Raw genomic sequence first — 23,321 nt, forward strand, 5'->3', positions numbered from 1 at the left:
ATTTTTCGTTTTCCTCAATGACAACATAGTTTACTGTTCAAACCAGGACACTTCTGAGAATGTTATGGGATGCTATTAATAACAACAGTGACATCATAGGCATAAACTGAAATTGTGCAGGTCAAGCCAGGACTTACGTTAACCTGTGACAGTACTTTTCCCTCTAAAACTTATATGCCAAGAAATTCTATACTTTACCTTTCAAGAAACTCTGCCTTTATCACTTTCAAGTGTCAAATACTTGGCTGTGGCCCTATCACCCTGAACACACCTGATCTCATCTGAAGTGTCAGACACAAGTAAGTAATCAAAATATTACCTCTGAAAAGTTTTAGCAATTTTGACAGACATCTAAAGCCTTAAATAGATGAAGAAACTCTGATTTAGATAGTTCCAAAAGTCTTCTACAGAGGGACTGTGTCATAAACGTGGTGCTAATTAAATGCTTTATTCTCCACCCATTACTAAATTAGGTATCATGTCAAGTTCTCAGGAGTTTCCAGAAATAATATGTCCTTTTATATACAGTTTTTTTTCTTGTATCTACAGTTGCATGTGCCTTCCCTTCAAGCAAACAGTGCTTCAAGCAAAGCTGCCCAGCAGTTCATCCAAGTAATTATTTCTGCCTTACCTCCAGTCTTACCTTGCCCCTAGATTTTAGTCCCACTGAAGCTTACCTTAAGTTTCCTATAAATGAGAACAGGAGGTAAATATTTAACAATATTAAAGTACTTTCAAAACATCTTAAAACAATTAAAATGTGAAAGTAAATTTTTGCAAAAGTGATTCAGCTATTTCTATGAGCTCATTAGATGAAAAACTTTAATTTCTGTCAGGGAAGTAGTAGTCTAGAGATTTCCTTCTATTCTTCACTGACAAAATTCATTCATTCATTTATTTGTTCATTTGCCTATTTATTCAATAGAGTTCACTGTAGTCAAGCACTACACTAGAAATGCAAACTCTAAGACTGTCTGAAACTATCTCACAGCCCAGCAGGGTAGATAATAAATACATAACATTTAATTAACAATATTACAGAGTTAACCAAAACTCTATAGAACAGTGAAGAGAAGGAAATCAAAGAACACCAAAAGGGCAAGCTTCAGAGAGTTCATAGATCGGTGGAATCCTGAAGTGTGAGTACATTTACCAAGCAAATGGAGACAGAAGTACAGAGAATGTAGTGTTCAGGAGGCTACAGCAGGTCATATGACTAAAATCCTTCACATGGGACTGTTAGAGAGATAGGTCAGAGTATGAATGGTCCTGGAAAACACAGGAAGAGGGTTCTAGCTAAGACTTACCAGGATTTAACAAAAGCATTTATGAAGAAAATTAATTCTGTTAGCAGTGTATATGAAAACATTTCTAGAAATATGGGGAAAAATGTTGAGGACCTAAGAGAAATCTGTCAATGACAAAGAATTAGCATTTAACTCATCCAAAAGCAATGAGAGCATTTATTCATTCATTCTACATATATTATATGCTTATATGTCAATATTATGCTAGCTGATGGGCTTCCAAACGTGAACTAGCTACTGGGATATAATTTGAACAGAAGAGGACTTTAATACAGTCTGTTTTCATAAAATTGAAAATTGAGATATGGTCTCAGTTTCCTGTGTAACCTGGTTCTTAAGGTATATAATTTAAAATTTTAGATTTCAAGGGTGCATAGATGAAGATTTGTGTTAAGCTCATACATCTTAGCTCACAACTAACTCCTGCCCAAGGAGTCAAAGCTGGATGATAAATCAATAAAAACAGCAAAAACATAATGTTGTTCTTGGCAGGTTTCTCCACAAGCTGAGTGAGAGTATGACGGTGATCAATATTAGAGTGGCTGTGCCTGAAACATATATTTTCCTAAAATGTATTTGACCCAATAGACCCAGACCTCTCATTCAAGGAGAGAGCTGACCTCAAGTTCTGAACACATTTTAGCCACCTGCAGGTTGCAAGTATTGGATTACATGTTCTCTCTTCCACCTGGGCTATGTGCTGGTTGTCAGCAAAAATCGTGTCTCTGAAAGACAAATCGTGTCTTCGAAAGACAAAAATCATGCCTTCGAAAGCCTTCCACTGACAGGTGGAAGAGAGAACATGTAAACCAATACTTGCAACCTGCAGGTGGCTAAAATGCCCAGTGGCTCAGATGGTAAAGCATCGCCTACAATGTGGGATTCCTGGGTTCAATCCCTGGGTCGAGAAGATCTCCTGGAGAAGGAAATGGCAACCCACTCTAGTATTCTTGCCTGGAAAATCCTATGGTCAGAGGAGCCTGGTAGGCTCCAGTCCATGGGGTCACAAAGAGTTGAACATGTCAGACTAAAACAGCAACGAACAATATTCTCTGCCACCACCAGAGGGACGTTCAAAACAAGATACAAAGGACTGTCCACTGAACCCTTTCTTCTTCTTTCCTTTTCTATAAATTTAGGGACCTTTCACAGTATAGCCTTTTGCTTGGAAACTTTAAAAAGTACAGAATGATGAATATGATACAGGGGAATGTTTTACTAATTTTTCTCCTATGAATTAACTATATCCTTAAGAATTTCATGTTTTGGCATTTATGACATATGTTTTTATTTATTTGGCTGCATTGGATCTAGTTGCAGCGTGTGGGATCTTCCTTGAGTCGTGTAGAATCTTTCCCTGTGGCACGTGGACTCTCTAGTTGTGGCACATGGGCTGTAGAGTGCACCAGCTTCACTAGTTGGGCATGTGGGTTTAGTTGCGCTGTGACATGTGGGCTGTTAGTTCCCCGACCAGGGATCAAACCCTTGTTCTTTGCCTTGCAAGGCACATTCTTAACCACTGGGTCACTAGGGAAGTCCCTGGCATTTACTTTTGTTTAGTACTTCACAGTTATAATTTATTAAAATATTTATGTATCAGAATTCTCTTCACTAGATGGTAAACTGCTTTAGACCATCTTCTATTCTTTATTCCTGGTATATTGTCTCACAGAGCACTAGTGAATGAATTATTTTCTGCTACTCATATTTTAAAATAGTTAAATACTTCCTCTGAATCAAACAATGTCCACATATGACATTGATTTTATGAGGAAAATATGTTTAAAGGGCAAAAATCATTTTAAAAAATTTAGTACCACTCAAACCATGACTTACTGCTCTTAAAGTATCAAATCTTCGGAGTTTATAATTTAAACATAAAATATTTAATATTAAAGAGAAAAAAGACATAGTAATATATCAGTGCAACTTTAAATGTGCATTCATTATACTTTGAATAATGATTATTTTTAAAAGTTTATCTAGCATTCTGTTAAGCATCCTTCTAAGGGTTTTGCATGGAAATATTTTCAATAAATCATTTTTTAAAAGCTTTGTGAATTCAGATCTGACTACAATAACTAATGTTTTATCATTTCCTTGATCAAATAGCTCACTAAATCATATATTTCTAAATAGCAGTTTAAATTCTTAGGCATAAATCTTTTTTCTTTTTAAATTTTAAAGTGATAACAACATTCTAAACACTTAAAAATTTCATGACCATCTGAATTATCTTTTTCCAATTTACTAGTGTTTAACATAACCTTAACCCATACTGACTCCATCCACCTGCTGTCTCCCATTATCTCCCTTTACTTCCTTTTCTTCACCTTAAAATATTTATATTATAGAAGCTATATATGTATGTGTGTTGTGCATAGTATATATAATATTTATTTCTCTCTCCTCTCTGTCTCCTCTTTTCCTCCCTCCTATTCTTTCAGCAATTTTAGATTATATACATATATTATTTTCTGTTAAACAGTAAATTATAATGTTAATTTATTTGATCCATTCTTTCATTCCCAAGAGACCAACTTGCATTTGCTTAAGTTTTCTTCCAAAGGTCTTTTAACTCATTTGTTTTACTCTTTAGTACAAGGTCTTTGTAGCTCCTTCTAGGTTTTCAGTAACTTGGCAGTCTTCCAGGTAGCCTTCCTGTATGTGTTAGTTGCTCAGTCTTGTTGGACTCTTTGCGACCCCTTGGACTGTAACCTGCCAGGCTCCTCTGTCTGTGGAATTCTCCAGGCAAGAGAACTGGAGTGGGTTGCCGTTCCTTTCTCCAGGGTATCTTTCTGACCCAGACATTGAACCCTGGTGTCCTGTGTCTCCTGCATTGCAGGCAGATTCTTTACTCTCTGAGCCACCAGGGAAACCCTAGACAATATCAAAAGAAAACACCTGGAGGAATAATAGTGATGAAATGCTTACACTGTTTATGCATTTTCTCATGTCCATAGTATTCTGGAGAAATTAATTAAGCCTCGCAGCACCCCTCTAAGGTGTTTCTATTATCTGGAATTTTACATGTACAAATCTCAACACGGACACTTTTTGTCCAAAGTCAAAGAGAGTGTTAATTTCATATTAGGATTAGCATTTAATTATTATTGTTTAAAGTCAGTATTTTTCCTGCTATATCTCTCACTGTTCTCTCTCTCAATCTTTTTCTTTTCTCTCCCTGATGAAAACTAACATAGTCTCATTATCACATGATGAAAACTCTTTTCTTAATATATTTACAAAAGTAGTAAATACATATATTCTAAGAATTTTTAATTCAATATCAATTATATTGTAATTTACAAATCAATTACCATTTTATTCCTTTCTCTAGTTTTACTTATTAAAGGTGTTCAACTTTATTTTTGCATTATTAAAATGCATCCTTAATTTAATTGTGTGGTCTATATATAAAAATACTAATTGCAATATTCATTATTGGGGTTTTATTGATATTAATAGATACTGCTTTATAAAAGGCCACTTCAGGTTTACTTAAAAAATAACAGCATTTTGTGAAAAGCCATATATTCAAATTCAAACATTTTTAGCTAAAATATAAATAGAAAAAAAAAATTCAAATTGTGAAATAAAGTATGCATCAATCTAATGACCTATTTAATTTGGAGTGGTACAATAACCTCTTCTTAAAAAAATTATTTTGTAAAAAAAATACATTTTTGCTAAATAGGGAGAAGGATGGTAATGTATTGTTTGAGGAAGAACCCTTATTATATTAGGACATAATATTGTTTACTGTAGATCACAATAAACTGTGGAAAATTCTGAAAGAGATGGGAATACCAGACCACCCAACCTGCCTCTTGAGAAATCTGTATGCAGGCCAGGAAGCAACAGTTAGAACTGGACATGGAACAACAGACTGGTTCCAAATAGGAAAAGGAGTACGTCAAGGCTGTATATTGTCACCCTGCTTATTTAACTTCTATGCAGAGTACATTATGAGAAACACTGGGCTGGAAGAAGCGCAAGCTGGAATCAAGATTGCTGGGAGAAATATCAATAACCTCAGATATGCAGATGATACCACCCTTATGACAGAAAGTGAAGAGGAGCTAAAAAGCCTCTTGATGAAAGTGAAAGAGGAGAGTGAAAAAGTTGGCTTAAAGCTCAACATTCAGAAAATGAAGATCATGGCATCTGGTCCCATCACTTCATGGGAAAGAGATGAAGAAACAATGGAAACAGTGTCAGATTTATTTTGGGGGGCTCCAAAATCACTGTAGATGGTGATTGCAGCCATGAAATTAAAAGACGCTTACTCCTTGGAAGAAAAGTTATGAGCAACCTAGATAGCATATTCAAAAGCAGAGACATTACTTTGCCAACTAAGGTCCGTCTAGTCAAGGCTATGGTTTTTCCAGTAGTCATGTATGGATGTGATAGTTGGACTGTGAAGAAGGCTGAGTGCTGAAGAATTGATGCTTTTGAACTGTGGTGTTGGAGAAGACTCTTGAGAGTCCCTTGGACTGCAAGGAGATCCAACCAGTCCATTCTGAAGGAGATCAACCCTGGGTGTTCTTTGGAAGGAATGATGCTAAAGCTGAAGCTCCAGTACTTTGGCCACCTCAATAAATGCTGGAGAGGGTATGGAGAAAAGGGAACCCTCCTACACTGTTGGTGGGAATGCAAACTAGTACAGCCACTATGGAGAACAGTGTGGAGATTCCTTAAAAAATTGCAGATAGAACTACCTTATGACCCAGCAATCCCACAGCTGGGCATACACACCAAGGAAACCAGAATTGAAAGAGACACATGTACCCCAATGTTCATCGCAGCACTGTTTATAATAGACAGGACATGGAAACAACCTAGATGTCCATCAGCAGATGAATGGATAAGAAAGCTGTGGTACATATACGCAATGGAGTATTACTCAGCCGTTAAAAAGAATTCATTTGAATCAGTTCTGATGAGATGGATGAAATTGGAGCCGATTATACAGAGTGAAGTAAGCCAGAAAGAAAAACACCAATACAGTATACTAACACATATATATGGAATTTAGAAAGATGGCAATGATGACCCTGTATGCAAGACAGGAAAAAAGACACAGATGTGTATAACGGACTTTTGGTCTCGGAGAGGGAGAGGGTGGGATGATTTGGGAGAATGGGAATTCTAACATGTATACTATCATGTAAGAATCGAATCGCCAGTCTATGTCTGACGCAGGATACAGCATGCTTGGGGCTGGTGCATGGGGATGACCCACAGAGATGTTATGGGGAGCGAGGTGGGAGGGGGGTTCATGTTTGGGAACGCATGTAAGAATTAAAGATTTTTAAATTAAAAAAAATAAAAAAATAAAATTGGCACGCTGTTTATGCAAAAAAAAAAAAATGAAAAGAGTCTGATGCTGGGAGGGATTGGGGGCAGGAGGAGAAGGGGATGACCGAGGATGAGATGGCTGGATGGCATCACTGACTCGATGGACGTGAGTCTGAGTGAACTCCAGGAGTTGGTGATGGACAGGGAGGCCTGGCGTGCTGCGATTCATGGGGTTGCAAAGAGTCGGACATGGATCATAGAGGATCCTGCTGTGATTTATTTCTGAGAGTGTTTTGCCTATATTCTCCTCTAGGAGTTTTATAGTTTCTGATCTTACATTTAGATCTTTAATCCATTTTGAGTTTATTTTTGTGTACGGTGTTAGAAAGTGATCTAGTTTCATTCTTTTACAAGTGGTTGACCAGTTTTCCCAGCACCACTTGTTAAAGAGATTGTCTTTACTCCATTGTATATTCTTGCCTCCTTTGTCAAAGATAAGGTGTCCATATGTGTGTGGATTTATCTCTGGGCTTTCTATTTTGTTCCATTGATCTATGTGTCTGTCTTTGTGCCAGTAGCATACTGTCTTGATGACTGTGGCTTTGTAGTAGAGCCTGAAGTCAGGCAAGTTGATTCCTCCAGTTCCATTCTTCTTTCTCAAGATTGCTTTGGCTATTTGAGGTTTTTTGTATTTCCATACAAATCTTGAAATTATTTGTTCTAGTTCTGTGAAAAATGTGGCTGGTAGCTTGACAGGGATTGCATTGAATTAAGCAAAAATAAACAAATGGAATCTAATTAAAATTAAAAGCTTCTGCACAACAAAGGAAAATATAAGCAAGGTGAAAAGACAGCCTTCTGAATGGGAGAAAATAATAGCAAATGAAGCAACTGACAAACAACTCATCTCAAAAATATACAAGCAACTTATGCAGCTCAATTCCAGAAAAATAAACGACCCAATCAAAAAATGGGCCAAAGAACTAAATAGACATTTCTCCAAAGAAGACATACGGATGGCTAACAAACACATGAAAAGATGCTCAACATCACTCATTATTAGAGAAATGCAAATCAAAACCACAATGAGGTACCACTTCACACCAGTCAGAATGTCTGCGATCCAAAAATCTGCAAGCAATAAATGCTGGAGAGGGTGTGGAGAAAAGGGAACCCTCCTACACTGTTGGTGGGAATGCAAACTAGTACAGCCACTATGGAGAACAGTGTGGAGATTCCTTAAAAAATTGCAAATAGAACTACCTTATGACCCAGCAATCCCACTGCTGGGCATACACACCGAGGAAACCAGAATTGAAAGAGACACATGTACCCCAATGTTCATCGCAGCACTGTTTATAATAGCCAGGACATGGAAACAACCTAGATGTCCATCAGCAAATGAATGGATAAGAAAGCCGTGGTACATATACACAATGGAGTATTACTCAGCCGTTAAAAAGAATTCATTTGAATCAGTTCTGATGAGATGGATGAAACTGGAGCCGATTATACAGAGTGAAGTAAGCCAGAAAGAAAAACACCAATACAGTATACTAACACATATATATGGAATTTAGAAAGATGGCAATGACGACCCTGTATGCAAGACAGGAAAAAAGACACAGATGTGTATAACGGACTTTTGGACTCAGAGGGAGAGGGAGAGGGTGGGATGATTTGGGAGAATGGGAATTCTAACATGTATACTATCATGTAAGAATTGAATCGCCAGTCCATGTCTGATGTAGGGTGCAGCATGCTTGGGGCTGGTGCATGGGGATGACCCAGAGAGATGTTGTGGGGAGGGAGGTGGGAGGGGGGTTCATGTTTGGGAACGCATGTAAGAATTAAAGATTTTAAAATTAAATAAATAAATAAATAAATAAAATTAAAAAAAAAAAAGAGTCGGACATGACTGAGGGTCTGGACTGACTGATTGATAGCTACTTCAAAGTTTGTTCCAAAGTAGGGAAGTGGAGGCTAATTAATGACACTGAAAATCTCAAACATGTTTTTAAATGAAAAAGAATAAAATAAAAATTATTGGATATTTTAGAAATGCATATTGAAAGGAATACAACCATTTACTCAATCAAGTGTGAGTTGAGATAAAACATATTTTCTTTTAATATGCATTTATTGTAAGATAAAAATTTGAAAGTTCTTACTAACCACATATAAGGTTATATCAACAAGTTTTAATATATTTTTGATGGCCAAATCTTACAGAGTTAATCCTTGCTATCCTAAGTAAAGATTGAATTAAAATAATTTGTGAAAATTATTGCTTTATATACAGACCTTCTAAAGTAAATATATTGGGACAATATCTATCCTTGGTTAATGTCATCCCAATCTAACTGAAAGAAAGAAAGAAAGTGAAGTAGCTCAGTCATGTCCAACTCTTTGCGACCACATGGACTATGGCCACCCACCAGACTCCTTTGTCCATGGGATTTTCCAGGCAAGAATTCTGGAGTGGGTTGCCATTTCCTTCTCTAATTGAATAAGTACACAAATGGAAAAGGAACAAAATCATTAAAATTAGTGAATACTAGCCACTATCATTATATAACTTCCCCACTCCCTTTCCATCTTAGTTAAGAGGAAGAACTTAGCCAGCTTTGAGGCTGTCTGTGTGTTAAAATGGGCTTCCCTGGTAGCTCAGCTGATAAAGAATTTGCCTGCAATTCAGGAGACCCCAGTTCCATTCCTGGGTTGGGAAGATCCACTGAAGAAATGATGGACTACTCAATCTACCTGCAATGAGGGACACCTGGGTTCGATCCCTGGGTTGGGAAGATCCCCCTGGAGAAGGGAGGGCTACTCACTCTAGTATTCTTTCCTGGAGAATCCCATGGACAGAGGAGAAGCCTGGCAGTCTACTGTCCATTGTGTCACCAAGAGTCAGATAGGACTTAGTGACTTTCACTTTCTGTGTTAAATTAGTTTCTGCTAATACAGCTTTATACCCTGCATCATAATAACAAGAGAATAATGAATCAATCCTCTCATATTTCTGTTGCAGTTATAAATTCAAGAAGTTAGCTGAAAAATCAATGACTGGGCTTGCTTTGCATTGACCATGAGTCAGAATTACAGTGGTACTGGCTAAAAGACAAGAAAACATCCCAAATGCATTCATGCTTGTCTTGGGAATTAATATCTGTGACATCATGGACAAGATCTAGACACATTTTCAAGACATAGCCCTATTAATTCTTGAAAAGCACTGACTCCTACTCTTCATATCTATTAATATTGTTCAAGATTGACAATTTTCTTTCAATTATCTGACTTGTGGATTTACTTTATATTATGTAACTACCTTTAATTTTGATAATTTAATTCATCTCAGTGAACAAATGCTCATTGAGCATATTACTGCAAATTGTTGCCTGAGAAAATAAGACAGGTATATTTTTCTAAAACAAAAATCTCTAGTGAAGGTGGCTTAACAAGCAATGAGAAAAGCTGTGGCAAATGCAATAAGGATTGGAATTTTATATTACCTTGGTTAACCAGCAACAAGAAAACAACTTTTTTCTTTTACCAGAAAAATGGGTTTATTTGCAAAGTATTGCAATTTGGTAAAACAAAGGCAAGCATCACGTAAGTCTGATAAAACAAAGGAGAGGAAGCTCTTTTACAGAGAAGGGTAGATTGTGAGGGACTATTCTAAACAAGTTCATTAGAGAAAACGGAGTTCAAAATATAGTGACTTTTCATTGGCTGAGTTATGACAGTCTCTCATTGGATGAGCTGTTGCCAGACAAAGATAAAATCTTTTTTCCACTAGTAGTCAAATAGTATCACTTACTGCCAGAGATAAAAGGTACATTATCATTTTGTTGGTATCTGTATTAAATTCTAGTGGTACACATGTGAGAAGTCCCCCTTCTGGCCTTCCAACTCCATTTTAGTGGGATTTCCTAATAAGCATCAGATTATAGAAAGTTTTCAAAATTCAGTTGCAGATGTGTACTTGAACAGTTGCAAAATAATATTATAACCAGTACAAATTACAAAGATGTTTTAACAAAAATGTTTAAAATTTGTCAAAAAATATTCTTCTGTAAGTGTTGTTATTCTTAATTTGTAAGTCTTCAATGGTAAGTGCTATGTAACATATAAACTCATACTGATGGAAGATGAAGCATTAGCTATAGGAAACTAAAATTTGTATTCATATAATCCAATACAGATGTAGAATTCAAAACAGAGCACAACTTTCTGACAAATATCCTGTGCTGTTTTACGTCATGCCCATTGTATGACTTTTCTCAGTGGCTTATTATTTTTTTTATTGGCTGTCATCTGTAGATGCAGTCATGATGGAAATTCAGGAACTCAGGAGAACTTGAAGCACTTACTTCACTTTTAGAATAAATCAATCCTTTTTAAATGAGATGACCAGCGACACTTATGTGGCAATCCAAGACAGTAATATCAGGTCTCAGTAATGAGTACATTCTATTTCATGTCATAAAGAAAAATAATAATGCTACCCCAATGAGATTAATTCAAAGACAGGGGTTTATTTATTTATTTATAGGGGTCAGATAAACTTGGATTTAGTGTTTGAGTTTCTGAATAGAAGTTGCTTCTCTCCCTTTGTTCCTTGCTTTCATTTCCTTGGTGTCACCTCCATCCTTAGATTTTTACCCTTGTAGTTTGAAGAGCATTGCCAGCAGTTTCCTGTGCTATGCCCATCCAGATTTATTTCCAGTGGGAAATAACACACCAATTTTCTCAGCTCAAAGACAAACCCTTGATTTAACTTGTTTACTTAACTTGTGGTGTGAGCCCATCACTGAACATGACAAAGGTAACAGTACTGATTCAATTTAGTCCTATTTATTAGGAAGTCCTCATCTAGATTTAGAGGGTGAGTAATGGCGTGCAGTCAGCTTTACTTAAATATATGAGCAAGTTGATAAGAGCTGATTTTCCCATATCAACATCAGAATATCTTGTTAAAAAAAAATCCTGGGGCAAATAATGCTAGGGAGATTTTTAGAAAACCAAAACAAGAGCAGATATCTATTCCACCTTTCATTATAATATCCATTGAAAAATCAAACTTCAGAATGTATAACTCTCAAACCACTATAAACTCTATAATTAAATGTGTATTACAAACCTAAATGAAGATGACCCATGTTAAACTCTCATATTTCATTTCCTTCACTTCCTCTCAACCATCTTTTGTCATCATGCTGCTTCTTCAATCACGTGCTGCTACTGCTGCTAAGTCGTGTCAGTCGTGTCCGACTCTGTGCAGCCCCATAGAGGGCAGACTACCAGGCTCCTCCATCCCTGGTATTTTCCAGGCAAGAATACTGGAGTGGGTTTCCATTTCCTTCGCCAGTGCATGAAAGTGAAAAGTGAAAGTGAAGTCGCTCAGTCCTGTCCAACTCCTCGTGACCCCATGGACTGTAGTTCACCAGGCTCCTATGTCCATGGGATTTCCCAGGCAAGAGTACTGGAGTGGGTTGCCATTGCCTTCCCCGATCACGTAGGAAATGATATTATTCCTTTTCCCACTAATTATATTTCTTGTGGCATTTCTACTGTAATGACCCTATTTCCTCTTTTCTAGCTTTCTTATTTTAGCACTTCAGAAGAAGTAAAATCCCAGTTTGTTGAGAAATCCAATTTATTTTCCTTTGATTCTTTTACTATTCATCATCACTCTCTCTTTTTTGTTTACATTTTAGATTCCAGTTTAGTCCTTTGTTATAACTAATTTCTTAAGGAAACCATTAAATTGCCTTCTTTATTTCTCATTCATTCTGTAGTGAGCTTCCCTGGTGGCTTAATGGTGAAGAATCTGTCTGTCAATGCAGGAAATGCAGGTTCAATCCCTGGGTCGGGAAGAGCCCCAGAGAAGAAAATGGCAGCCCACCCCAGTATTCTGGCCTGGGAAATCCCATGCACAGAAGAGTCCGGTGGGCTAGTCCATGATGTCACAAAAGAGTTGAACATGATATGACTTAGAGACTAAATAGCAACAATAATTCTGTAGTATCATATTAATCTAGAAACATTCTGATCATGGTTGAAAGCAAATATCCTCTTTCCCAACAATGTGACCAAGTAAATGTATTGCATGTTCATAACTATGCAACCCAAATGTTAATTTAATATTATAGGATGATGCGTTTCACTTGTATATTAGTTTCTTTGGGACACTAGTTTCCTAGGTTGACAAATTGTCACAAACTTGGTGGCTTAAAAGAATACAGATTTATTCACTCGGTTCTGGTGGCAAAAAGTCTGAAGTCTAGAAGGACTATACTACCTTCAGGGGCTTTATAAAGAGGATACTCTGTCCCTTCTCTCATTCAGCTTCTATTGACTGCTGCAGATCGTTTAAACTATGGCCACCTCACTTCACATTCTGCCTTCATCTTCACATTGCTTTCTCATGTGTGTGTCTTATTTCCCATTGCCTCTATTTTACAGGGACACTTATGGTGTCATGTAGGACCCACCCAGATAATTTAGGTAATCTTCCCAAAATCTTTAATTTAATTATGGCTGCATATACTCTTTTCCCAAATAAGGTATTGATTACAAGTTCCAAATATTTGGATAGCTTTTTTTGGGGGGGTGGGGGCGGTGGCAGTGAGAGATTTGGGGGTCCTACCACAAATCTTAGCTCATTCTAGCTAAGACCACTGTTTAATATTCTTAAGTTTTAGATTCCTCACATGCATTCTTCATCCTCTAAATACCATTTGATAATCTAATTTGTGGGGAAAGATTGAAGGCTAAAGGAGAAAGGGGAGACAGAAGGTGAGATGGTTAGATAGCATCATGGACTCAATGGACATGAATTTGAGCAAACTCTGGGAGATAGTAAAGGACAGAGGAGCCTGGCATGCTGCAGTCCATGGGGTTGCAAAGAGTTGGACGTGACTTAGTGATGGAACAACAACAGTCTATCTCATATGCACTTAGAAGCAGTTAATCAGAAACAGTTATTCAGAAACTAGAAGCAGTTAGTCAGAAACAGCTTCCTGCCACCCTATCTACACAGCTAGTGGTGTCACTATTCTCTCATCTCTCGTTCCTGTGAAGTGAAAGAATGCCTCTTCTCCCAGGTCCCAGGTTAAAGGCTAGTGCTTGTTCTTGTGCTCTGGATCCCTTGCCTTCCCACCTTCCCAGTTCTGTACTCTTAGTCACTGTTAGCAGGAATATAATTTAACCAAATAAGTAAATAAATACATTTTGCCAATACAACAGGCAAACCAAAAGTTTTCGTAACTTTTAGCTCTGTACTTTACTTCTAAGAATCTGTCCAGCAGAAATATTCAGTTTTGCAAAAATAAATATATGAACCTATTCTTCAAAACATTATTTATAATGTAACATCTAAATTCCCTCAGTTTGGAAATATTTAATAATTAAATATAGATGAAGGGCAATTTTAAAAAGTGTCAGGAGATTTTGTACATATAAACATGGATGAATGTTCATAATTTTGTAAAAAATCAAACAAGTAGCAATAGCTTCTTATAGCATGATATCATTCCTTTTCCAAACAAAAGGAAAACAAAAAAATATATATATATACACATAGGGCAATATCTGAAGGAATTAAACCATGTTTATAGTGCTCATTCATATTGAATGGAAATGTAAAATGGATTTGACTGTGGACATACCTGTTTTCTTTCATTTTTAACTATGAACTCCCATTGACTGATATATATGTATTGTATTTTAATTTTTGTTATTTTTAATTATTATAAACAGAAATACATCTAACTCAAATAGTCTTTGTTCACTATTTGGGAATTTTATAGTATCTCTTTTTCACTGTTCAATTTTCAAAGTCATTCATCTAATAAATTCACTTTTACTGTTTGGTTGTCATAATCAGTTTATTGTCTTGAGAGCACTTTATCTAATCTTAATGGAGGGGAATTAGGACTGGAGCTAACAAAATTTAATGCTTCCAAATGATCTGCATTTTCTGTCACATGACTGTGCCAATTAACTGTAGTGTTAATGCCTTTTGCCTTTTTCATGATGAATAACAAGAAAATGCTTGTCAGAAAAGGAAATTAGCACTGCGCCAGATAATCTCAAGTTGATGTCAACACAAGAGTTTACGGTCTGGAAAATATGACAAATCAGATTCTCAATACTAAGATTTAATTATCTGACTTTTTAAATGTCACTTTTATAGTTAATGAAATGACTTCACATATAGTGAACCCACATTTTAAACATTTAAAAATATCATTTAGAATCCAATTGTACTTCACCATTACATTTCCTTTTGAATAAGATTTTACTTTCAGAAAAGTAATATATCAATAAGATAGGTTAATGTTATAGAATCAGTCTTAGATCTTAAAAATCATATGTTGTAAAATAATTGATCATATACAGTGCTGTTAGTGTAAAAATGGAAATGATTACATTTTCATTCTGTCATTTTTAATTATATATTGGCTGATGGTAAGAATTTTTAGAAAGCCAATTTTCAAAGTAAAGAAGAAAATTATGCCATTTCTACTGAAGTCATTCAGAATCTTGAAGCAGTATATACCCCTCTCCAGGAATAGTCCTTGGAGTTTAAATGCTCAATCATCCCCTTTGTTCATTTAATTCAATGGAAAATATCTTGTTCACATGCTAAACAGATTTGGAAAGAAGCTACAGAAGATTATGATTACTCAATAAAAGAGATCCTTTGTGTTTATGTTACTTAGCTCATAATCTCATATCTGTAGCACTACAACCAATTAATTATATTCAGTTGGTGGAAAATCAGATGCAGTCCACAATGTATCTCTGACAAATTGTTTCTGGGGATTTTATATACAGCTCTAACACAGTATATGAAAAACTCACTGTGAATAAAATGGTTCTTCAAAGTAATTATACATTTTTATAGTTTTGGCATGGATTCAGTATATATTTTGAATTAAGAAAATTGCATATTGAACAGCATGTGAGACTTTTTTTAATATAAATTTATTTATTTTAGTTGGAGGTTAATTACTTTACAATATTGTATTGGTTTTGCCATACATCAACAGGAATCCGCCACAGGTATACACGTGTTCCCCATCCTGAAACCCACTCCCTCCTCACTCCTCATACCATCCCTCTGGGTCGTCTCAGTGCACCAGCCGCAAGCTTGCAGTATCATGCACTGAACCTGGACTGGCTATTCGTTTCATATATGATATTATACATGTTTCAATGCCATTCTCCCAAATCATCCCTTCCTCACCCTCTCCCACAGAGTCCAAAAGACTGTTCTATACATCTGTGTCTCTTTTGCTGTCTTGCATACAGGGTTATTGTTACCATCTTTCTAAATTCCATATATATGCGTTAGTATACTGTATTGGTATTTTTTCTTTCTGGCTTGCTTCACTCTGTATAATAGGCTCCAGTTTCATCCACCTCATTAGAACTGATTCAAATGAATTCTTTTTAATGGCTGAGTAATACTCCATTGTGTATATGTACCACAACTTTCTTATCCATTCATCTGTTGATGGACATCTAGGTTGCTTCTATGTCCTGGCTATTATAAACAGTGCTGCGATGAACATTGGGGTACACGTGTCTCTTTCAGTTCTGGTTTCCTCAGTGTGTATGCCCAGCGGTGGGATTGCTGGGTCATAAGGCAGTTCTATTTCCAGTTTTTTAAGGAATCTCCACACTGTTCTCCATAGTGGCTGTACTAGTTTGCATTCCCACCAACAGTGTAGGAGGGTTCCCTTTTCTCCACACCCTCTCCAGCATTTATTGCTTGTAGACTTTTGGATCACAACCATTCTGACTGGTGTGAAATGGTACCTCATTGTGGTTTTGATTTGCATTTCTCTGATAATGAGTGATGTTGAGCATCTTTTCATGTGTTTGTTAGCCATCTGTATGTCTTCTTTGGAGAAATGTCTATTTAGTTCTATGGCCCATTTTTTGGTTGGGTCATTTATTTTTCTGGAATTGAGCTGCAGGAGTTGCTTGTATATTTTTGAGATTAGTTGTTTGTCAGTTGCTTCATTTGCTATTATTTTCTCCCATTCAGAAGGCTGTCTTTTCACCTTGCTTATATTTTCCTTTGTTGTGCAGAAGCTTTTAATTTTAATTAGATCCCATTTGTTTATTTTTACTTTTATTTCCAATATTCTGGAAAGTGAGTCATAGAGGATTCTGCTGTGATGTATGTCGGAGAGTGTTTTGCCTATGTTCTCTTCTAGGAGTTGTATAGTTTCTGGTCTTACACTTAGATCTTTAATCCATTTTGAGTTTATTTTTGTGTATGGTGTTAGAAAGTGTTCTAGTTTCATTCTTTTACAAGTGGTTGACCAGTTTTCCCAGCACCACTTTTTAAAGAGATTGTCTTTAATCCATTGTATATTCTTGCCTCCTTTGTCACAGATGAGGTGTCCATAGGTGCATGGATTTGTCTCTAGGCTTTCTGTTTTGTTCCATTGATATATATTTCTGTCTTTGTGTCAGTATCATACTGTCTTGATGACTGTGGCTTTGTAGTAGAGCCTGAAGTCAAGCAGATTGATTCCTCCAGTTCCATTCTTCTTTCTCAAGATTGCTCTGGCTATTCGAGCTTTTTGGATTTCCGTATAAATTGTAAAATTATTTGTTCTAGCTCTGTGAAAAATACTGTTGGTAGCTTGATAGGGATTGCATTGAATCTGTAGATTGCCTTGGGTAGTGTACTCATTTTCACTATATTGATTCTTCTGATCCATGAACATGGTATATTTCTCCATCTATTAGTGTCCTCTTTGATTTCTTTCACCAGTGTTTTATAGTTTTCTGTATATATGTCTTTTGTTTCTTTAGGTAGATATATTCTTAAGTATTTTATTCTTTTTGTTGCAATGGTGAATGGAATTGTTTCCTTAATTTCTCTTTCTATTTTCTCAAGAGACTTCTTAATAATATCTGTATCTTTTTAGTTTGGAAATACTACCTGAAGAACAATGCCAAACCAATTAGTCTAAGTAGTGCAGCCATTTTATTTCTTTATTTGGTCATAATAACTAAAGTTAAGGAATAAAGTGAGTTTTAATCAGCCATTTTCTCTTGAACTTTATCTTCATTTGTTCTTGTCTGTATCCATTTGATGTAGCATAATTTTGTTACCTAGTGTTACTAGTTAAGTATTAAAGTTATGAAGTGAAGTTGCTCAGTCATGTCTGACTCTTTGCAACCCCATGGACTCTAGCCTACCAGGCTTTTCAGACCATGAGATTTTCTAGGCAAGAGTATTGGAGTGGGTTGCCATTGCCTTCTCCCGGGATCTTTCCGACCTAGGGATCAAACCCTGGTCTCCCACATTGTAGGCAGATGCTTTATCATCTGAGCCACCAGGGAAGCCCATTAAAGTTATATTCTATATCAATTATAAAATCACACTTCTCTCTGTATCTTCAGCTTTTAGTTAACATGAGGGATCTATAATAAAGTTTGAATTATCTTCCATTGCTTTATTGTCTTATCTATGCAAATGTATGAGATAAAAGTGAAAGTGAAGTCGCTCAGTCATCAAACCTGGGTCTCCCACATTGCAGGCAGACACTTTACCATCTGAGCCACCAGGGAGGTTTCTCTAATACTCATATGAGATAAAGGAGATTTCAAAATAGTAAAGATTAAAATCCTGCTGGTTGGATAAGCAATGCTTCCTCTTCCAAAACACAACATGAATCTAAACTCCACAGCAAATCAATTAGATTCAGGTTGTGTTTTGGAAGAGGAAGCATTGCTTACCCAACCAGCAAGAATTTAGACTTTACTATTTTGAAACAGCCTACCAATGCCAGAGATGAGAGTTTGATCCGTGGGTTGGGAAGATCCCCTGGAGAAGGAAATGGCAACCCATTCCAGTATTCTTGCCTGGGAAATCCCACAGACAGAGGAGCCTGGTAGGTTACAGTCCCTGAGGTCACAAAAAAGTCAGGAACATGACTGAGCAACTAAATAACATACTATACACATGCACAAGGCACTCTACTCAGTGTTACACTTACAAAGTTAAGCAACACTGTCTTTATAACTTATCCAAGTACCTCCCTATCTTAGTCTGTTTGGGCTGTTATAACAAAAATACACAACGGGAGCTAATCAGTTCAGTTCAGTTCAGTTCAATCCAGTCGCTCAGTCGTGTCCAGCTCTTTGAGACCCCATGAATCACAGCGCGCCAGGCCTCCCTGTCCATCACCAACTCCCAGAGTTCACTCAGACTCACATACATTGAGTCAGTGATGCCATCCAGCCATCTCATCCTCTGTCGTCCCCTTCTCCTCCTGCCCCCAACCCTCCCAGCATCAGAGTCTTTTCCAATGAGTCAACTCTTTGCATGAGGTGGCCAAAGTGCTGGAGTTTCAGCTTTAGCATCATTCCCTCCAAAGAAATCCCAGGGCTGAACTCCTTCAGAATGGACTGGTTGGATCTCCTTGCAGTCCAAGGGACTCTCAGGAGTCTTCTCCAACACCACAGTTCAAAAGCATCAATTCTTTGGTGCTCAGCTTTCTTCACAATCCAACTCTCATATCTATACATGACCACTGGAAAAACCATAGCCTTGACTAGACGGACCTTAGTTGGCAAAGTAATGTCTCTGCTTTTCAACATACTATCTAGGTTGGTCATAACTTTCCTTCCAAGGAGTAAGCATCATTTAATTCCATGGCTGCAGTCACCACGTACAGTGATTTTGGACCCCAAAAAATAAAATCTGACACTAGTTCCACAGAAATTTATTCCTCACAGACCTGGGAACTGTGAAGTCTAATATCAGGGCACAAGGTAGATGCTTGTGAGAGCCTTTTTCTGGGTTGTAGACTGCTGAATTCTATGTATCCTCACATGGACAGAAAGACAATGCAACTCTCTGGAGTCTTTTATAAGGAGATTGATACCATTGCTGAATGCTTTATCCTCATCAGTTAATCACCTCTCAGAGCTTCCTCCTCCTAATACTATCACTTTTTTATTTTTTTGCAATTTTAATCCTAGGATGGATTTTAAAATTTTTTTAAATTAATTTTTTGCAATATAGTTGATTTGCAATGTTTTGTTAATTTCAAGTGTAAAGCAAAGTGAATTTTTTATACATATACATATATCAACTTTTTCTTAGATTATTTTCCCATTTAGGTCATTAAAGGGTATTTAGCAGAGTTCTCTGTGTTATCCATTAAGTCCTTATTACTTATCTGTTTTATATATAGAAGTGTGTTTATGCTATTCCCATCTCCCAACTTATCAATCCCCTTCTTATCCCTTGTAACCATAAGTCTGTTTTCTACATCGGTAACCTTATTTATTATTTCTGTTTTATAGGTAAGTTCATCTTTGCCATTTTAGATTTCACCTATAAGCAATATTGGGGTTTCCTTGGTGGCTCAGACTGTAAAGAATTTGCCTGCAATGCAGAAAATCCGGGTTCAGTCCCTGGGTCAGGAAGATCCCCTGGAAGAGGGTATGGAAACCTACTCCAGTATTCCTGCCTGGAGAATTCCATTGACAGAGGAGCCCAGTAGACTACAGTCCATGCAGCCACCAGTGACTAACACATACATACACACATAAAGCTATATTATCTGATATTTGTTTTTCTCTATCTGACTTACTTCACTCAGTATGACAATGTCTAGGTCCATCCATGTTGCTGCAGATGGCATTATTTTTTTCTTTTTTATGGCTGAGTAATGTTCCATTGTATATATGTACCACATCTTGTTGATCCATTCCTCTGTTGATGAACATTTAGGTTGATTTCATGTTCTGTCTATTGTAAATAGTGCTGTAGTAAATATTGGGATGCATATAACTTCTGAAATTATGGTGTTCTCCCGATATCCTGGTGGGTTACAATCCATGGAGTTGCAAAGAGTCAGACGCAACTGAGTGACTAACATTTTCACTTTTTACTTTCCAGATATATGCCCAGAATTGCTGGGTCATATGCTTCCTCTATTCTTAGCTTTTAAAAGAACTTCCACACTGTTCTCCGGAGAAGGCAATGGCACCCCCACTCCAGTACTCTTGCCTGGAAAATCCTATGGACAGAGGAGCCTGGTTGGCTGCAGTCCATGGGGTCGCTAAGAGTCGGATATGACTGAGCGACTTCACTTTTCACTTTCATGCATTGGAGAAGGAAATGGCAACCCACTCCAGTGTTCTTGCCTGGAGAATCCCTGGGACGGGGGAGCCTGGTGGGCTGCCGTCTATGGAGTTGCACAGAGTCGGACATGACTGAAGTGACTTAGCAGATACTGTTCTCCATTAGTCACTGTACAATATACATTCCCATTAACACTGTAGAAGAGTTCCCTTTTCTCCATACTATCTCCAACATTTGTTGTATGTAGATTTTTTTTTTTTTTTGATGATGAACAAGTGGCTTCCCAGGTGGTGCTAGTGGTAAAGAACACACCTGCCAGTGCAGGAGATGTAAGAGACATGGGTTTGCTCTCTGGTTCAGAAAGATCCCCTGGGGGAGGGCATGGAAACCCACTCCAGTGTTCTTGCCTGGAAAATCCCATGGACAGAGGAGCCTGACAAGCTATGGTCCATTAGAGTCACAAAGAGTTGGACATGACTGAAGCAACTCAGCAGGCATGCACATTCTGACTGGTGTGAAGTGATGACTCATTGTACTTTTGATTTGCATTTCTCTAATAATTAGTTATTGAGCATCTTTCCATATGCTTTTTAGCCATCTATTTGTCTTCTTTAGCAATATGGCTATTTAGATCTTCCACACATTTTTTGATTGCGTTGTTTGTCTTTTTGATATTGAGCTGTATGAGCTGTTTGCACATTTTGTAAACTAGTCCCTTGTTGGTTGCTTCATTTGCAAGTATTTGCTCCTATTCTGAGGGTTATCTTTTCATTTTGTTTATGATTTTTTGTTGTTACGCAAAAGCTTTTAAATTTGATTAGGTCTCATTTATTTAATTTGTTTTCATTTTCATTACTCTAGAAAGTGGATTGAAAAAGACCTTTCTATGATTTATTTCAAAGAGTATTCTGTATATATTTCCTCTGAGAGTATTACAGTATCCAGCCTTACATTTAAGTTTATGATCCATTTTCAGTTTATCTTTGTGTATGGTGTTAGGGAGTGTTCCGATTTCATTCTTTTACAGTTTTCCAGTTTTCCCAGCACCATTTACTGAAGAAACTGTCTTTTCTCCATTTTATATGCTTGCCTCCTTTGTCATAGATTAGATGATCATAGGTGTATAGCTTTATCTCTGGACTTTCTATCCTTTTCCATTGATCTATTAATATATTTCCTTTTTGTGCCAGAACTATACTGTCTTGATTACTGTAGCTTTGTAGTATAGTCTGAAGTCAAGGAGGCTGATTCTTCCAGCTCTCTTTTTCTTTTTCAATATTGCTTGGGCTATTCATGGTCTTTTGTGTTTCCATACAAATTGTAAATTTTTTGTTATAATTTTTTGAAAAACACCATTGGTAACTTGATAGGGTTTGCATTAAATCTGTAGGTTGCTTTGGATAGTATATTAATTTTCACAATATTAATTCTTCTAATCCAAGAACATGATATATCTCTCCATCTGATTATACTATCTTTTATTTCTTTTATCAGAGTCTTGTAGCTTTCTGATTATAAGTCTTTTGTCTCCTTAGGTAGGTTTATTCCTAGATGTTTTATTTTTTTTTTTGATGTGATGGGAAATGGACTTGTTTCCTAAATATTTCTTTCTGATCTTTCATTGTTAGTGTATAGGAATGCAAGAGATTTCTTGCATCCTACAACTTTCCCAAATTCATTGATGAACTCTGGTAATTTTCTGGTAACATCTTTCTATCTCTTTCAAGATTCAAATTAAACATGAATTTTGTGAGAAAAGAAACATTTAGACTGTGGTTTCCTTCCTGCTTTCCCATTGCTTTCTCTGCTCTTCAAAATTATTTTGATTATTTGTGCAAATCATTATCATTGGCTAAATGATAAGAATGTATTTTAAGCCTAGGAGGAAGTAGAAGTGACATACTAGTTAATATCATTGTCCTAATCAACCTAAACAATAATTATATAACACTGCTAACATCTCTTAACAGATATTAGTGGCCTGCCTGCTCACAACAGACATATACAGGTTGCAGTTTCATTTTTTTCCCTCCTTTCATGTCTAAATATAATTTTCCTAGTTAAAACTTAATAAGAAATAAGCATTTTATGAAGTAAAGTCAAATTAATTCAAACTTACTTAATAGCTATTTGGAAAGAAATGCTTTGAATTATTTTGTCTTTGTTCTAAATTAGGTATGAAATTTTGAGGTACTATTATCTTGTTGTTACAAAAGCAAATAAAAGTAGTTGCTGATCAATTCATTTTAATATATACAAAAATGTATTTCAGTTATGTTAGAAACTAGTCTGTATAAATATATTGTGCAAAAATAATTTGGATTTTATGGATTTAGATTTAATCAGCTTCCGTTTGAACTACTATTGGATGAGTTAAGAAACTACTTAACATTCACATGCTTCCCTTTAGAGTTCATCTTATTTTGATGAACTTAATTATATGTCCTACCCATCACCAGCTCTACATAGGTATCAAAAATTTTACCTTTTTACAGTGCCTTCCTGACTGTTACTATAAATTAAATACTCATGCTTCTACCTAAAGTCAGTCCTTTTACTAGTAAACTAAATCCCACTGC

The 23,321-nt window shown here is 36.5% G+C and overlaps 1 protein-coding gene across 2 annotated transcripts in view; it reads left to right on the plus strand.

Moving 5' to 3' along the window:
- The window catches only part of CSMD3 (CUB and Sushi multiple domains 3), a 1,383,361-nt gene that overhangs the window by 839,536 nt on the left and 520,504 nt on the right, over positions 1 to 23,321 (plus strand). The window lies entirely within an intron of this gene.

This window comes from Ovis canadensis, chromosome 9, assembly GCF_042477335.2.
Source record: "Ovis canadensis isolate MfBH-ARS-UI-01 breed Bighorn chromosome 9, ARS-UI_OviCan_v2, whole genome shotgun sequence".
NCBI lineage: Eukaryota > Metazoa > Chordata > Mammalia > Artiodactyla > Bovidae > Ovis > Ovis canadensis.